The sequence below is a fragment of the Uranotaenia lowii genome, chromosome 1, assembly GCF_029784155.1.
Source record: "Uranotaenia lowii strain MFRU-FL chromosome 1, ASM2978415v1, whole genome shotgun sequence".
NCBI classification, from domain to species: domain Eukaryota; kingdom Metazoa; phylum Arthropoda; class Insecta; order Diptera; family Culicidae; genus Uranotaenia; species Uranotaenia lowii.
This window is the reverse complement of record NC_073691.1, coordinates 127,365,075-127,384,104: the sequence shown is the minus strand read 5'-3', so window position 1 is coordinate 127,384,104 and position 19,030 is coordinate 127,365,075. Positions and strand designations below refer to the sequence as shown.

At 35.7% G+C, this 19,030-nt stretch overlaps 1 long non-coding RNA gene across 1 annotated transcript; it reads left to right on the top strand.

Moving 5' to 3' along the window:
* The first annotated feature begins 4,625 nt into the window (after window positions 1-4,625).
* LOC129740226 (uncharacterized) lies at window positions 4,626-5,381 on the top strand. The gene is made up of 3 exons (XR_008736156.1): window positions 4,626-4,751; window positions 4,810-4,967; window positions 5,043-5,381. It is a non-coding gene; the product is annotated as an uncharacterized LOC129740226 (long non-coding RNA).
* The last annotated feature ends 13,649 nt before the right edge of the window (window positions 5,382-19,030 follow it).

Below are 19,030 nucleotides of genomic sequence, written 5' to 3'. Positions count from 1 at the left end.
AATCCCTATGTCGACAAGAATGCGTACCTACTATATATGATGGTGTTTCCGTAGGGATTATGAACAGGGTTTGAAAGAAAAGCATTTCAAAAGTTTTGCTATCTTGTTTAAAGAAAGTCATTCACTTGTATATCTCAAGATAAGTGAAATCAACGTGGCCAGATCCACAGAATATCCTAATGGTCGGCCGCTTGAAACTCCAGTTACAAGCACTGAAAAACGAGAAACATAACCTATACCGGAAGAGACGAAAAAGGATGGGGCAGTTGAGCGTGCTGTTAAACAACAAATTTTTTCTGTGAAATTAACAGAAAACCTGTGGACTGTGAAAAGACTAATCGTTTTCTTCTTGCTTGGTGAGTTGCGTAAAAATAGCCATTCCTCTTGGTTCAACTGAAGGTTTAATAAGAACGGAATGAGGCGGACCTCGTAATTGCACTTCAATTAGATTTAGATGCTGAATCCTCCGTTCCTACTTCTATTTGGAACATGCAAACTTATTCGGTTGATATATGACATGACGGCCGCGGTGCATAACACCTTGATAACGGCTGGATAATTTATTCGGTATGATATCACCAGGACTAAAGGATGACACTACAGGAAATAACATAATGAATTCCTGCATTCCGAACTTATCACTGGCCACTAAAACCAATTACGGGCCCTATTACATAAGACGAGTCGAGTAACTCGACAGTAGACACAGTAGACAGTGACCTCTGTAGCAAGCTACAGTTATTAGGAATTTGTTACCCAACATTTTACTCGATTGTTGTAGGTTTTATAACGCCTAAATTGCCACTATCTGACAACCCACCTTCCACCTGGGTGGAATTGCATCATGAACCGTAAAAATTGTCTAAGTTATAATAAGTTATAAATTTTGAAAAGAGGATTGAAAAGTTGACTTTTTTTAAAGGAATTAAACCTTTAAGGCCATTCTTCCTCGACTTATGCGGTGTTGAACCCATTAGGATCATTCTTCTCGGTTGGTTTTCATATCTTGTGGAATAAATCTGCACTGCGAAGGAAGTCCAAGATGTTGGTCTCCTCCTGCGGACAGTTTATTGAAAAATTAACGTAATTTAGCACATTTGTGTCTTTAAGATTTTCAAAATACAAAGCACAGATTTTTTGACGAATTTTTAAAGGTAGCTGTTTATCGAACCTTTTGTCAATAGGGCTCTTGCTACTCTTACATACAAGAGGTCTGTTGGGCACACATTAGACATTTTTTTAACAATTCAACTGAAGTTCAACTGAAATGTTTTTTTTTTTTTCAAAAATATATGCGATTCGTGTCTAAGAAACAGTCAGTGAGTGTATTTATAATCATCTTCTCTCAAATAGTACTATTATTTCGATTTTTCATTGATCATCAGTGAAGAACTGAGCAGAACAAAACTTGAAAAAAATCAAATGTTCCATTAGGCCACTTGAAATGAACTCTGCGGTAGATACTTTGTAGGCGGATTCTGATCCAACTATAACGAGTTTTTCATTCGGAGGATGAAGTTAAGTGCCGATGTTGCGAAATTTGGCAAAAAAAAAACAAATATTTGTTATGTTTCCATTGATAAGAGTTCAATTTATATCAAAATCTTCTTATTTACAGGATAGCTAACAAGCTGGAAATAAATTTACACATTAGTGAACTGGCATAATCAAAATTTTCCGTATTTTGAAAATTTTCCCATGATTGGTCACATCATCGCAAGAAATAACGTTTTTCTTCAAGCGGGCGATAGACTACACCATATTTGTGCAAATGCGATGAAATTCTGTCGCTGTGAATACGATTTACATCGTGTATGGCACTGTTTGAGAATAATCGGTCGGGATCGAAATATTTTGTACAAACCATCCTCTGTGGCATGGTGTATGATGCTTTTTTTTTTTTAACAAAATTAAGGTCATTTAGGGTTCCGACGAAGGCATGGTTTAAGCATTTCAACATGAGTCGCGATTTCATTCGCGTGATTTCTCGGCTCATGTCAAATCACTGCCGGCTTGACGCGCACTTGTTTCGTATTAATCTCGCTGCAACCAATGTTTGCGTTTGTGGGGATGGCTACCACGACATCGATCATGTTGTATGGACGTGTGAAAGGTATGGTCAAACGAGGGCTTGGCTACTGGATACCCTTAGGGCCCGAGGTAGATTACCTGGTGTTCCAATTCGAGACATTTTGGCAAACTTAGATTTTGGATATTTGTTCCCAATTTACAAATATCTCAAGCTGTCTGACTTGGTCGTTTAGTCCGCTTACCCACGTAAACTCTCCCCTTGTGTGTTCTTCATTTAATGTCTGTTTTGTTTATTTATTAGTACCACCTCTCATCCAACGGGTTCGACACATTCCTGAGGAAGGCTGGCCAGAAGATCGGAAACCGATACCGAACCGTAGCTACCGAAACCACAGCTACAGGAGGCCACCACTGGACCCTAATGGAAACTGATATTGGAGAATAACCCCAAAAACCCCTTCCTTTTCCCTTGTTTAAATTTTTTTTTTTCTAACTGTTGAGTCGCCGCGACTATTACGGCCCCCTTTCCTACTAACCTAGTGAAACGAACACACTCGGCACATTAAAACTTTGTAAAAGTAAAAGGCCTTTAATAAACTAGTTTTAATAATAAGGTCATTTAGGCTGAGGCTGAGAGCCGGGGTGGAGATGGTTTCTTGTTGCTGTAGCTGTTTTCGCCAGCAATCGTTTGTGTTCGCTCTAAATTTGTTTGCATCGTGTATGGGCGAGCATAGATCAAACAATCCTCGTGGAATCATCGAATTTGCACACGCCCGTTGTATAGTCTATGGCCCGCTTTAGACGCTTTAGCACTAGCATAGATCAAACAATTAATCGTCGTGGAATCATCGAATTTGTACAGGCCATTTGTGTAGTCTATAGCCCGCTTTAGATCCGCATTCATTTTACAAGCACACGGAAAATAATAAAAAGGTAAAATTTACCGAGTTAGCAAAGGTGAACGCTCGTGAAAGCCAAAAAGGTAACTTCTACCTCTTCGAGGTGAAACTCACCTCACAGTGAGGTAAAATTTACCTGAATCGAAGTTGGATAAAAGGTACAATTCACCGAGAAAAAAGGTGAATCCAAAAAAGGTAAATCTTACCTCGTAGCGAGGTGAAGTTCACCTGAATTGAGCTCGATAAAAAAGTATAATTCACCTTGAAAAAAAGGTAAATCCAAATAAGGTAAAACTTACCTCGTAGCGAGGTGTAATTGACCTGGATTGAGCTAAACAAAACGGTACAATTCTTCTAAAAAAAGTAACTATTCGCCGAACCCGTTCATTGAGGTTAAGCTGTTTTGTCATTCTAGGAACAAGTTTTGCTTTGTGCCTAATATGTGAAAATCGGAATAGAATGGTAAGTGTTCTTAAATATCATTTAGTTGTGATGGTTCTCGTCATAATACTATTGATTTTGTTTCAGATCGGCCCATAGAGCTTTGAGGTGTATTCCACGTCATCCTCCAGCCGGAAAAGCCGAACCTGACCGGATTAGTCGAACGGAGGAGGCCATGAATATACGCAACGCAGTTGGATTCAGCGGCCATAGTGGCTCAGAAGAACGCGAAGCCGAATGACCAGTCCCTATTTATCTCCAATAAATATCATTTTTGAAAGAATTTTGTATTTTTTTAATTTTTATTGAAGAAAACAATCAAATCAACCAGCATTTACCTTTTAAATCAGTAAATGGGAAAACGGTATTATTTACTATTTTGCTAGGTGAATGCGAAAAAGGTAAAATTTACCTTTTTGCTAGGTGAATGAAAAAAAGGTAACATTTACCTCGAAAGAGGGGTGGAAAAAATTCACCTCGCAAAAAGGTAAATTTTACCTTTTTTTTTATTTTCCGTGCAGCTCTGTCACGGCTCTAAAGCGGGCCACAGACTACGCAACATTTGTACAACATTTGTATGGAACTGCTTGAATGACCGCGCAAACGGTTTGAATAAAATTGGTCGGGATCGAAATATTTTGAGCCATTGGTTTGTCTATTTGTGATGTTGTGAACTTATCATTGTAAAACGGGAGGTACGATATTTAAAGTTTGAATCACTACACAAGCCACGCTCTGTGGCATGGTCTATGGTATGGTGGTGCTTGTACAAAATCCAAGCCATTTACTCAGCCCCAGCCAGGGTAGAGGTTTTTTGTTGTTGCTGTTGCTGTTTTCGCCAGCAATCGTTTGTGTACGCGTGAAATATGTTTGTATCGTGTGTGGGTGAGCATAGATCAAACAATCGTCGTGTGTGTAGTCTATGGCCCGTTTGACCCACATGCACTAAGCAAAGGCCCTATTTGAAATTTCTCAGATTTTCTAAGACTTAAATTCAACTTTGCACTGGATTTCGAGTATACTGTAAAACATATTTGAGTTACATTACGCACGCAGAAAAAGAATGGGGGATGGTTTCAACAAAACGAATTGTTATTTTATTTTATATATTCGATGCAGTTTTTTTTGATACCTTTCACGAAAAAATAGATCGAAAATAATAACCAAATTTTGTTATTTATACATGCACATTTTTAATTACTTACAAATTAAATTTGATTTAATTTGCAACCAAAATTTGGTTTATTTCGTTCGACGTGCAACTAAAAAACGATAAGTGAAAAAAAGAAAAAAAAAAAATATACAAAATTTTCCAGCATCCGATCGAACCAAACCGTTTTAGCTGGAGCTCATTCACCGTTTCTGCTGGACCAGACACCGGTAGATTTCGAAATTTAAGTTTTATTTATTCAATCTTTTTAGCTATTTTTATTTGCAGGAAACCTCGGAACCTGGAATATTGGGCAGGCATGCAGGCACGAACGGGTACGTGCTCCTGGAGGGCGCATGCCGGAATACAGCCTGCCTTTCAGAGCCGCAGGAATCTAGATCCGATCCTGAACGGATATTCTCATCCGCATATTTGTTCCATGAAAGGTAAGCTAATTTGATAATTCAAAATCGTAATCAAGTTTAGTAAAATATTAACGAAAAATCATTCATTTTCCACAGATCGATGGGCGGAATAGATTCATCAGACCTCAAACTCCAACTCCATAGGGCCGACATTCCGTCAATCCCGCATGGACGGCCATCAATAGGTCCTTCCAGAGTTGGCCTTTACCACAAGCAGCATCGCCGCTTTCATTATTGGAGCTTGAGGAGACAATGGTTGGTTTGGTGGCTATACCCCGTTAAATGGAGTGAATAAATAAAGAAAAATTGAAAAAAAAACATTTCTATATCAATACAGCAGAACCTGAAAATATGTTCTAGTTAATTTATATGAAATACATTGAATTGTTACTAATCACTTTAATTTTTAAAACCACAACAAAATGTAATTTTGAACAACGAAAATAAATTTTCTTTCCAATCTCATTTTTTCAATTTTACCCAAATTTTTTTTTATTATTATGAAAATGAATATGGTTTATTTTCAAAAAGGGCCTATATTACCTTAACATAAACGATAAGTTCAATTCCAAGTGGCGTTTTTTATCGATTTAGACAAAAATATATTTCTGCTTTTTCCCAACCAAAATTTTTATTATTTTCGGCCCAAATTTGATTGATATTACAATAAATTTTTCTGCGTGCGAGGTTTCCACAACAATAAATTTTGTAAAAATCCGTTGGGAAACAAGAGAGATAAATGCTATAGTGAGAGCGATGCGATGCGAATTGGCGAATGCGGCCAATGCGTTCTCACGTGGCGGAACAAATTGAAATCTGTTTCGCCGCGTTAAGTACACAGTAAACGAAAATTACCGAGTTCGGTAATTTTTTTACCGAAATCCTAACATGTGTAAATCGTTAAACTGTTCGGTAATTTTTTCGGTAAAAAAATAAACGAACATCGGTGTCGAGACCGATCAAACTACTTCCTATTTCCATCCTTTCATCTTTTATCTATTTAGCTAAACTTAAGAACAGCGTCCCTTTCTTCACAAAGCAATCCTTCTGCTAACTATCCTCTCCCTTCAAAAACTCCGTCCTTTCTCCATGAAACTAGTTTGTAAACTGATCGTTTTTTCTCCTTTTCATTAACGTCCGACTTTTTCTCTCCTCGTTCATTTTCCGTTTAACGATTCATCCTGTCAGTTACAGGGTTGTCGCACGGGCTCTTTGAACGCCCTTGTATAAGTGCTGCCATATTTTTAATTTCATATATTGGATATTTCATTTCAATTATTTACAACCATATTATTCTTTATATTTACAAATCCTTTCTTATATATTTCATTCGGATTATTTCCGCTCATATTATTCTCTACATTCGCCTCCACCCCTATACTATATGTTAATTCATATTAAATATACATTTACCACTGCTAACCAACTCGAACTTATTTTTGCTTTAGACATTTCCAATGAATATATTAACTTTAATATCATCTCCATGGAACTTTAAATGGAATATATTTGATTGAATATTCTTTCTCTTTACCTTATTTATGTTCAAGGTTTTACACTCTGATTAAGCTGAACCGTTAGCAGGTTGCAACAAATTGTTCAGTGTAAATTGAACTTTTACTCGCCCGCTAGCTGATTATTTAGTTTTAATAATGCGAACTGACGAGCCATACTACAAAATAATGTCATCATTTAACATAGTTCAAACTGACTAACATATTTAGCTGGTCTTTATTGTCCAAGTCGAACCTCTCCATCTTTTCTTCCTCTTTTAACTTTATGTTGCTAATTCCTTTTTTTTATATATAAATGTATCTCCATCTATTTACTCAATACATATTTGTACCCAATACTCTACTTTCAAACCGATAAGCTTAACTCAATTAAACTTACAGTTGTTCTGCAGGATAAGAATTGACAAGTTGAGTAATTTTAAATAACCGTGCAGGTATATCTTTTCTCTGACAGGGTAACGTAGTGTAACATATAAAGCTAACGCCAACGACATTAACAAACGAACCCAATGGCTAAGTCACAGAAAAATCGTTCTGAAATTATACTACATTAATTCTTCTTTTCGGTTCATTTAAAAAAAAAACTCGTCAATTATACCGAACTAGACTTACGCCAATAGAGAATTGCCTACTATTTGTTGATGGTTTCGACAGGAGACGTCACAACCCGGATGCAATGCGAATTAACCGCGAACGAATGAATCTTATCTTCAGTTCAATAATGGTATTTTGTATTGTTATTGTGATGTGTTCATCTCGTAAGTAGACTACATCACATTCACCCTTCTTGTTCGTTTTAGATTCCGCCAATCCTGCCTAACCAAGGCTGAATCAAAAAGTATCTTCTGGTAATATCCATTCGCCTCTGATAGTGGAAATATCACCAACCATCGAAAATATGCCCATCTTCTAGCCCTCACATATTGATATCGTTTCAATAACTCATCTTATTAACCTCTTTTCGTCATATCTCCAGCTTCTTAAACTATTTTTTTATAATTTTCAATTCGGTTTTTTTTTTTGCATGGTTTAATCTTGACGTCACAACCCGGATGCAATGCGAATTAACCGCGAACGAATGAATCTTATCTTCAGTTCAATAATGGTATTTTGTATTGTTATTGTGATGTGTTCATCTCGTAAGTAGACTACATCACATTCACCCTTCTTGTTCGTTTTAGATTCCGCCAATCCTGCCTAACCAAGGCTGAATCAAAAAGTATCTTCTGGTAATATCCATTCGCCTCTGATAGTGGAAATATCACCAACCATCGAAAATATGCCCATCTTCTAGCCCTCACATATTGATATCGTTTCAATAACTCATCTTATTAACCTCTTTTCGTCATATCTCCAGCTTCTTAAACTATTTTTTTATAATTTTCAATTCGGTTTTTTTTTTGCATGGTTTAATCTTGCCCATCACATATTTTATCTTCCACTTATCCTTTCTTTTCATCTTATTATCTTTTCTTTCAATTTTCGTATTTTCAAATCCTGACATCCTTTCGTCGTCTCAGCACTCAGCCTCCCATTGTCGTAGCTGACCGATCTTTCTCGAGATTGCTCCCATCTTTACATCCTTTAATCCTCTTATTTCTTCTGTGTCAACCTTTTACTCAATTCTTTTCATTCTCATTGCTTCATCCATCCCGTCTTTATTCAAATCCTAGGATCATCTTTTCTTCCACTTCTCTCTCGCCTCGCATCTTCTAATTACCAAATTCCTCTCACTTATTCACCGTTCTCATATCGTCCTCATGCAATCTGTTCACTTCGAAATTCGGTTACCCTTCGTCATCTTAATACCCAGCCTCCAATTGTCGTGGCCTTGCTCGTGAGCCTAGTAAAGTTAATAAACAATATTTTTTTACACTGTTTCAATAGCTCATGTTACCATTCTTCTCTCATCATTTCTTCAGCCTCTCGACTCTCAACTTCTTTTTTTTTTAGTCAGTTCAGTTTCTCATCGTTTTATCCTCCTGTTACACTTCTCAACCTCTACTGTTTCTGTCCTCCCGTCCTATCATCCCTACTTCACCTTCATATCCAGCCTTTTCAGCTGTAATTTTTATTTTTCAATTTTCTGATTTTCAAATCCTGTCATCTTTTTTTTGTGTCGTCTTAGCACCCAGTTTTGATCTTTGTTATTCAACCCTTCATCTTCTTTTCACTTCTGTTTCAACATCTCTTATTTAATTCTTTTCCATTGTTTCACCCTTCCCGTCTCAATTCAATTCCTCTGATTTTATCATCTTTTCTTCCACTCTTCTCTCCAGCCTCTCAATTACTTTTTTATCGTTTTACTTCTCTCATCACATTTATCATCTTCTGTTCTTCCTATCTTCTTATATTATCATCTTATCTCCTACATTTCTCTCCAGCATTCCACTTTCCTTTAATTTTAAAATTCTGTCATCTTTTTGTCGTCTCAGCTCCCAGCTTTGATCTTTTTTTTAATCAAATGTTTTTTTCTCTTCTTCAGTTTCAACCTCTGTTATTTCATTTCCCTTTCATCGCAAAGTGACAAAAACAATATTTTCTACACCGTCTCAATAGCTCATCTTACCATTCTCTTTTCGTGATTTCCTCAGCCTTTCAACAACTTTTTTTTAAGTCGTTTCAGTTTCTCATCGTTTTATCCTCCCATTACACTTCTCATCCTTTACCCATCCTATCATCCTTACTCCACTCTTATATCTAGCCTCCTTAATTGTAATTTTTACCTTTAATTTTTCTGATTTTAAAATCCTGTCATCTTCTTGTCGTCTCAGCACCTAGCTTTGATCTTTGTTATTCAACCCTTTCACCTTCCTATCTCATCTGTTTTAACATCTCTTATTTATTTATTTCTTTCATCATTCCATTCTCAATTTAAATCCTCTGATTTTATCATATTTTCTTCCGCTCTTCCCTCCAGCCTCAACTACTTTTTTTTTCACCGTTTCACTTCTTGCATCACAGTAATCATCTTATATTCTCCCTGTCTTCTCATATTATCATCTTTTCTTCTACCTTTCTCTCCATCCTTACATTTTTCAAAATTAATTTAAAAATTCGGTCATATTTTGTCGTCTTAGCTGCCAGCATTGATCTTTGTTATCTAATGTGTTTTTCTTATTTCCTCTGTTTGAACCTCTCTTATTTAATTTTTCTTCATCGTTTCATCTCTCCCGTCTCAATTCTCATCTTATCATCTTTTCTTCCACTTTTCTCTTCACTCTATCATCTTCTAGTTGCCAGTTTTCTGTTCTTACATCTTCATCTTTCAATCTTGTCATTTTCTCACTTTGAGATGACATTTCGTCATCTTTATACACGCTTCTTATTGTCGTGGCCTTTTTTATTTGATTTTTTTTTTATATATATAACTAATTTTTTTTCTAAATAATTTATCTGCTCATAAACTGATCGATGTTAATGTGTAATGCTATTTATACCTTCTCAATATCTCATCTTATTATCCTCTTCTCGTCATCTCTCCATGCAGCTTTTACTGCTTTTTTTAAAGTCGTTTCTATTTCTCATCGATGTTTCCACAGATAAACAGGTGTTTCTTTCCATCACATTTCTCATTATCTGCTTTTCTTGTCTTCTCATCTTATTATCTTTTTTCCACTTTTATCTCCAGCCTCTTTAATTGTAATTTTTATTTTTAAATTTTCTGATTTCAAAATTCTGTCATTTTTTTGGCGTCTCCGCTCCTAGCTTTGATCTTTGGTATTCAACCCTTCACCTTCCTATCTCATCTGTTTTAATATCTCTTATTTAATTTTTTTTTTTCATCATTCCATTCTCAATTTAAATCCTCTGATTTTATCATATTTTCATCCGCTCTTCCCTCCAGCCTCAACTACTTTTTTTTTTCACCGTTCAACTTCTTGCATTACAGTTATCATCTTATATTCTCCCTGTCTTCTCATATTATCATCTTTAGACCGTCTTAATATCTCATCTAATTAGCCTGAGGTATGAACGACATCTAAATGTTAAAATCCTCAGGATTAATAAATTTAAAAAAAAACTAATTAGCCTCTTTTCGTCATCTCTCCAGCTTAAGTTCCTTTCCTTGAAATCATTTCGAATTCTCATCGTTTCACTTCTCTTATCACCTTTCAAATTTTCTATTCTTCATGTCTTATCATCTTATACAATTCTCTCCAGCCTCTCGTGTTATAAATTTTTTTTTTGTTTTTTTTTAAATGTTCTGATTTCGAAAATGTTTTTTTATCCCCCCCTCCCTTATTTAATTTTCCTTTCATCGTATCTTCTCTCCCATCTCAATCAACATCTTTCGTCCTATCATGCTTTCTTCCTCTTGCCTTTCCAACCTCTCATCTTCTAATTACCAATTTTTTGTTCTTAAATCGTCATCTTTCAATCGTTTCATTTTCTCATCTCAAGTCGATTTACTTTTCGTCATCTCAATATCCTGCTTCTTATTGTTGTGGCCTTTTTTTATTTAATAAATTACTTTTTCTCTATGATTTTTTTTTGTTTCTAATCACTTTATCTGTTCATTAGTCTAGCTAAGTCAATGACTAATACCATTTATACCGGCTCAATATCTCATCTGGTTATCTTCTTTTCGTCATCTCTTCAGCCTCTGAACTACTTTCTTCAACCTCCTTCCATTTTCTCATCGATGCATCTTCCCTTCATACTTCTCATATTATATTCTTATCTTCTCATCTTATCATGTTTTTTTTCACTTTTCTCTCTAGCCTCTCATCTTATTTATCCTTCTTCCCATTTGTTTTTTTTTTTATTCTTGGCATCTTTTTGTCATCTGAGCTCAGATCTTTATTAACTTATAATGCTTCCATTTTCCTACCTCTTCAGTCCAAACCTCTCTTATTTTTTTTTAATTCATTGTTTTGTACTTCTCTCGATTCACATCTTCTCACCTTTTCATCCTTTCATCCACTTCTCTGTCTAGCCTCTGATCTTCTAATTACCAAAATTTCCTTTCGCCAACCTTCTGTTCTTATATTGTCCTCTTTCAATATTTTCATTTTCTCATATTGAAATCCGATTACTCTTCGTCGTCTCAATTCCTAATCATAACTTTTTTATGTTTCGTTCTATTTATTTAATTCCTTTCTCTCTATTACTATTATCTTTCCTTTCTTCCAAATTATTTGCTCATGAGCCCAGTAAGTCTATGAATAATACTATTTATCGCATCTCATTACATTATCCTATTATCCCCTTTCCATCATATCTCTCACCTCTTAACTACCCTTTTTGAGTCGTTTTAGTGTCTTCTCATCTTATCATCTATTCTTTTACTATTCGTCTAATTTTTATCGATTCCGTTTTTTTTTTAAATTTAGTATTCTTTTCTTCGTCTCTGCACCCATCTTTGATCTTAACCAGCTAATCTTTTTACCTTCTTATTTCTTATGTTCCTTCCTATCTTTCTTGTTATTTTTTTTCATTTCATCTTCCCCTTGTCTCTCCATCTTCTCCTTTTTATATCAAATTTTTCTTTCACTTATTTTCTGTTCTTATATTGTCCTCTTTCAATATTTTCATGTTCTCAATACCCAGTTTTTTTTTATTTTCGCAGCCTGTGTATTTTCTTTTAATGTTTTTAGCTTTTTTTTACTTATTTTTAATTTGTACAGGAATTTGTACATTCCTACAAGTAATGTTACTTTCCGGAATCTCTACCTCCCTTCAAGTACTGCCCCTCTCAGGGGTTTGTACCTCCGTTCAAGTACTACCCCTCTCAGGGGTTTGTACCTCCATTCACGTACTGCCCCTCTCAGGGGTTTGTACATACCTTCAAGTACTGCCCCTCTCAGGGGTTTGTACCTCCGTTCCAGTACTACCCCACTCAGGGGTCTGTACCTCCATTCACGTACTGCCCCTCTCAGGGGTTTGTACATTCCTCCAAGTACTGCCCCTCTCAGGGGTTTGTACCTCCGTTCAAGTACTACCCCACTCAGGGGTCTGTACCTACATTCATGTACTGCCCCTCTCAGGGGTTTGTACTTCCATTCAAGTACTACCTTTCTCAGAAGGTTTGTACTTCACACAATAATTCTTTTTCCAAAGCCTACTTCCTTCTCCTTTTTTTTTTTTTTAGACATTTCATTTTAGTTTGAACGTTTCATCTCTCCCATCTCATTACTTCCATTTATCTCTACAGTCTCTTATCTTTTTTCTTATCTTCCCATTTTCTCATTTTCATATTTTGTCATCTTCGCCGTCTCATCACCCAGCTTCTTGTTATTGTGGCTGACCGATCTTTCTCAAAAATGCCCTGAATTCCTCTTTTTAGTGGCTCTATTGATTCACATTGAGTATAACTTTTTTTGTTTGATGCATAATAAAGTACTCGCTCGTAATTCGTTAAATAATTCAGGACCCAGAGAAATGAATCCACCCATAACTCGTTAATCCAAACTATTACCATCCACAAGCCACTCCAACTTCCAATACTAGATTCAGCCCTTACAGGCCAACAATTTTACTAACACATACAACCAACACAGATCCCCCGACCAGGAGCTTGAACTTCAAACACCCATTCCTATTTTCAAAAGCCTGCATTCTGTCGCACATCACATTCACAAAATCACAAATGAGAAAAAAAATCCATCACACAATCACCAAATGTCACAATTCTGTTCACAACAAAACTTCTACTCACCGATTAGTCAAACCGACCGCGCCATTGTCGAGACCGATCAAACTACTTCCTATTTCCATCCTTTCATCTTTTATCTATTTAGCTAAACTTAAGAACAGCGTCCCTTTCTTCACAAAGCAATCCTTCTGCTAACTATCCTCTCCCTTCAAAAACTCCGTCCTTTCTCCATGAAACTAGTTTGTAAACTGATCGTTTTTTCTCCTTTTCATTAACGTCCGACTTTTTCTCTCCTCGTTCATTTTCCGTTTAACGATTCATCCTGTCAGTTACAGGGTTGTCGCACGGGCTCTTTGAACGCCCTTGTATAAGTGCTGCCATATTTTTAATTTCATATATTGGATATTTCATTTCAATTATTTACAACCATATTATTCTTTATATTTACAAATCCTTTCTTATATATTTCATTCGGATTATTTCCGCTCATATTATTCTCTACAATCGGTAAATCGATTCTTCACAGGGCGGGCACAGACTACACAATATTTGTACAAATGCGATGAAATTCGATAAAATTTTGTCGCTGTGAACACGATTCGCATCGTGTATGGCACTGCTTGAATGAGCGCCCAAACGGTTGGAGTAAAATCGGTCGGGATCGAAATATTGCGGTTACTGGGAAAATTTCTAATCGAGCGACGGTAGCCTTCCGTGCGGTAGGCTAGCCGGAGCAGTAAACACAGTTAAAAAATTCACTCTTACTCACTAATTTCATTGAAAAGTTAAGAAGTAAATTCTTGAATTAATCTTCAAATCATTATTTTGCAAGAGAGGACAAAACATGAAGTCATCGGAATGAAATATTATTATTCTTAGTATTCATTGAGATTGAATTAATTACGAGCGTTAAAATCCCAGACAAAACAAAAAATATTGAACACTATTGAAAACACATTTTTCCATAGCCTGAGAATTAACGAATTTGGCATGACGAAGATTTTTGATGCGATAAATGCGTCTTTGATACTTTATATGCTGGTCGAATTCAATTATGTTGTCGTTTAAATGTAACAAATCGTATATGAGAAGTTAAAAAAAGGAGTTGTGTACGGATAATGATCTATTATAGGAAATAATACCATTCGCATCGCAAAAAATTGGACTGCGCACTCATAACTGCGAAACTTGTGCGATCTGTCAAATCAGTATAAAATCTGTCGGTTTTCTACACGCTAACCGCTTTTCAGTTAAACTTTATACGGATAACTCCGACTGCAAAACATAGCACGAAATCCAACATTCAATGAAGATCGCTACCGTGTCGTCGAACTCTAAACTTATTTAAACAACTACAGCGTTTTCTTTTTTTTTTCGTGAATTTGTCCGCTTATTGACCCCATCGCAAACAGTTTTTTTTATTATTCATTTTTCCGTGATTTTGACCGCTGATTGACCAAGCTCAAGGCAAACACAATTTTTTGTTTTATATACAATAGATAATCCGATAATAATATTTGGTATACATGTTTGTTTGACAACTTTTTATTAAATCATCTTTAAATGTTTTCCGCTTGTTCATCCGATTTAATTTCAGTCGATAAATAATCCTTATGTAGAACAATGCTCATTTTTTTCTTGAATACTGTAATTTTTTTAACAGTGGTACCCTACGGGAGCCCAAATCAGCTATCGCAGAAATAGAAAAAAAGAGTGGATCAGCAATATTTTATACAAACCCCTCCCAGCCAGGGTGGAGATGGTTTTTACGTTTGCTGTTTTCGCCAGCAATCGTTTGTGTAGGCGTGAAATATGTTTGTATCGTGTGTGGGCGAGCATAGATCAAACAATCGTTGTGGAATCACTTCCATTTGTACCGTTGAGCCGTCAACACGTACGCCGGAGCATCGTATCGTTGCTGTGTACCTGCAGGAACATTTTTACATTATTTATTTTTTCCTTACCTGTTTTTCAATCAGCACTTTTCAGTGCTAAAATTATTTTCATTTTCTTTTATTCATATTTTCTCTTTTCTTTCCAGCATGGGGAAGTCATCGGCCGGCTCAAGAGCTGGTAGAAAGCGAATTGCCGAAGCTAATTCAGGTCCATCGCCCAAAAAAGTTGAAATTTCCAATTCATTCGATGTCCTTCATAACATCGGTGATGAGGAAATATTCATATTTAATTCTGATAAGAGTACTAAGAAACCTTCTTCTTCTTATACTCTTAAAAACGAAAAGGTTCCACCAATTACGGTCACGATTCCTGACTTCAATGCCTTTCGAAAAGAAATCGTCACTTCCGTCAAGGATGTGAAGATTTCTTTTCAGATCGGTCGAAGGGGAACCGCTCGTATTTTGGCGGAATCTTTTAATGATTTTCAAAAAATTTTAAATTATTTGAATAATAAAAAACATCAATTTTTTACTTACGACACTAGAAGTGATCGTCCTTTTAAAGTTGTACTTCGTGGTCTCACCGGCGATCAGACACCGGATGAGATCACAACTGAACTAAATTCTTTGTTAGGTTTTTCTCCGATTCAAGTAATTCAAATGAGGAAAAGAACCAACACGAATAATATCAGTAGTGTTGGTTTTGCTCCTGAGCTTTATTTGATCCATTTTAAAAAGGATCAAGTTAATAATTTGCAAATTCTTGAAAAGGCTCGTCTTATGTTTCATTGTCGAGTCAAATTCGAACCTTTTCGAAAATCTTCAACCAATTTCCTTCAAAATATTACGCAATGTCGTCGTTGTCAAGCTTTTTGTCACGGCACTAAAAATTGTAGAATGAATGCCAGATGCATGCTTTGCGGCTCATTCGATCATGAAAAATCTAAATGCCTTTTTGGTGGTGATAAGCCACAAACAGAATTTTTCAAGTGTGCAAATTGCGCAGGTAATCATTCCTCGAATTCGCTAGACTGTCCCATCAGGGCAAAAATTATTGCTTCTAGGAAAAATCCCAAAGTTTCCAGAAAAGTTTCTTCTCCTCCTTCCTCTTTTTCGTCTTCACACGTCGGGCCGGCAAACAACCTGCCTGTTCGCAGTCAGCCTCGGCCTACATTGGAATCACGGCTGGGTAATACCCGAAGTGTTTTTAATGTTACCTGTGCTGATTCTGCGCCACAGACTCGTTGTTTATCGTTCTCAGAGGTGGTTGAAAATGGGTTTCCCTCTTCAGGTTTAACTAATAAAAATGGGAAAAAACCAAGTCTCAACGTTCATGCGAAGGCTTGGGAAAATCCCCGAAATTCAAATACTTGTTCTTCTCCTTCATTTTCTGATCCTAACAATTTTGTTGATTTGGGTGAGATTACTGAGGAAAAATTAAAATTTTTGCATCAAAATTTAACGGAAATGATGCAACTTATGTTGAAAGCAAATTCAATGTTTGAAGCTTTCCAAACTTCTTTTAATTATGCTAATAAAATTATTATGACTTTACGATTCCCTCATGGATCCAAATAGATGTTTAAATATTATGAATTGGAACGCTAGATCTTTGCTGGCTAACCAAGATGAATTCTTTTTATTTTTGAAAACTCAAAACATACATGTTGCTGCCATCACTGAAACTTTTTTAAAGCCGGACAATAACTTGAAAAGCAATGCTTTCTTTAAAATTTTGCGAAATGATCGACTTGATCGACAAGGTGGGGGTGTAGCTATTGTCATCAATAGTCGTCTCAAATTTAGACTTCTTCCTTCATTCAATACCAAAGTCTTAGAAACAATTGGAATTGAATTAGAAACGTCTATGGGGAAAATTATAATTATTGCCGCATATTTGCCTTTTCAATGCAGCGGTGAACAGAAAAATTTTTTGAAGGGAGATTTACAAAAACTCACCAGAAACAAATCTAAATTTTTTATTATTGGTGACTTTAATGCAAAACACCGATCTTGGAATAATATTTCATCAAATTCAAATGGGAATATTTTATTTAATGACTGCTCTGCAGGTTATTACACTGTTGAATATCCTAATGGGCATACTTGTTTTTCTTCGATTAGAAATCCTTCCACAATTGATTTGGTTCTAACGGATTTAGGCGAGCATTGTAGTCAATTAGTTACTCATGCGGACCTCGATTCAGACCACCTTCCAGTAACTTTTTCTTTATCCCAAAGTCCCATTGAAAACCCTTTAAAATCAACTTTTAACTTTCAAAAAGCTGACTGGGAGCGATATAGGAATTTTATTGAACGTAATTTAGATGTAAACGTTCCACTGAATTCAATTGAAGATATTGATTTGGCTGTAGAAAATTTGACAACTTCAATAGTCAATGCTAAAGCCGCTTCAATACCCAAAGTTAAACATAAATTTAATCAACCTTTAATTGATGATGATCTTCAGTTTTTGATACGACTGAAAAACATTCGTCGACGCCAATATCAACGTACTAGGGATCCTTATTTGAAATTTATTTATTGCGACCTTCAAAAAGAGATCAAACGTCGTTTAAATTTCATTCGTAATGAAAATTTTGCTAAAGCAGTAGAGGACATAAAACCCTACTCAAAGCCGTTTTGGAAATTAACTAAAATTCTGAAAAAGCCCCAGAAGCCAATTCCTACTTTGAAAGATGGGGATAAACTTCTTTTAACTAACGCAGAAAAAGCTCAAAAATTAGCCCAACAGTTTGAGTCTGCTCATGATTTTAATTTAAACGTTGTTAGTCCAATTGATGCTCAAATTTCCCTTGAATTTGATGATATTTTTTCTAAGCAAAATGTATTTGAAAGTTCCTGTGAGACAAATATTGATGAACTTAAATTGATTTTCAAAAAATTTAAAAATATGAAAGCTCCGGGGGAAGATGGGATTTTCTATATTCTTATTAAAAAGTTGCCTGAAAGCACTTTAAATTTTTTAGTTAAAATCTTCAATAAATGTTTTCACTTGGCTTATTTTCCCAATAAATGGAAAAATGCCAAAGTAACTCCAATTTTGAAACCTGGTAAAAGTGCTTCAGAGCCTTCAAGTTATCGACCAATTAGTTTGCTTCCTTCTTTAAGTAAACTATTTGAGAGAGTTATTTTGAATAGAATGATGATTCACATTAATCAGAATTCTATTTTCCCTGATGAACAATTTGGTTTTCGTCATGGGCATTCTACTACACATCAACTCTTGAGTGTAACTAATATGATTAACGCTAGCAAATCTGAAGGTTATTCAACTGGTGTTGCTCTTCTAGATATTGAAAAAGCTTTTGACAGTGTTTGGCACAAAGGTTTAGTAGCTAAATTAGCTCGATTTGATTTTCCTGTATATCTCACTAAAATTATTCAAAATTATTTGACTAGCCGAACCTTACAAGTAAGCTATCAAAATTCATGCTCTGAAAGGACTCCCATTAGAGCTGGTGTCCCTCAGGGCAGTATACTTGGGCCGATTTTATACAATATTTTTACTTCTGATCTTCCTGATGTACCAGAAGGAAAAGGTAGAAGATTATTTGCTGATGATACTTTGCTTTCAGCCAAAGGTCGAAATTTACGGGTGGTACGCAGTAGATTGCAACAAAATTTAAATTCCTTTTTGAATTACTTGAAAATGTGGAAAATTTCTCCTAACGCTTCCAAAACTCAACTTATTTTATTTCCCCATAAGCCAAGAGCTCAATTTTTAAAACCTAATGAAAATCATTCCATAACTTTTAATGGGGTTTCATTAGAATGGTCTGATCACGTGAAGTACTTGGGACTCACACTTGATCGGAATCTTACTTTTAAAAATCACATTGAAGATATTCAATCTAAATGTAATAAATACACTAAATCTCTTTATTCTCTCATCAACAGGAAATCCCGCCTCTGCCTGAGGAATAAGATGCTTATTTATAAGCAAGTGTTTCGACCAGCGATAATGTATGCAGTTCCGATTTGGTCTAGCTGCTGCGCGACGAGGAAGAAAGCCATCCAAAGGATTCAGAACAAGGTTCTGAAAATGATTTTGCG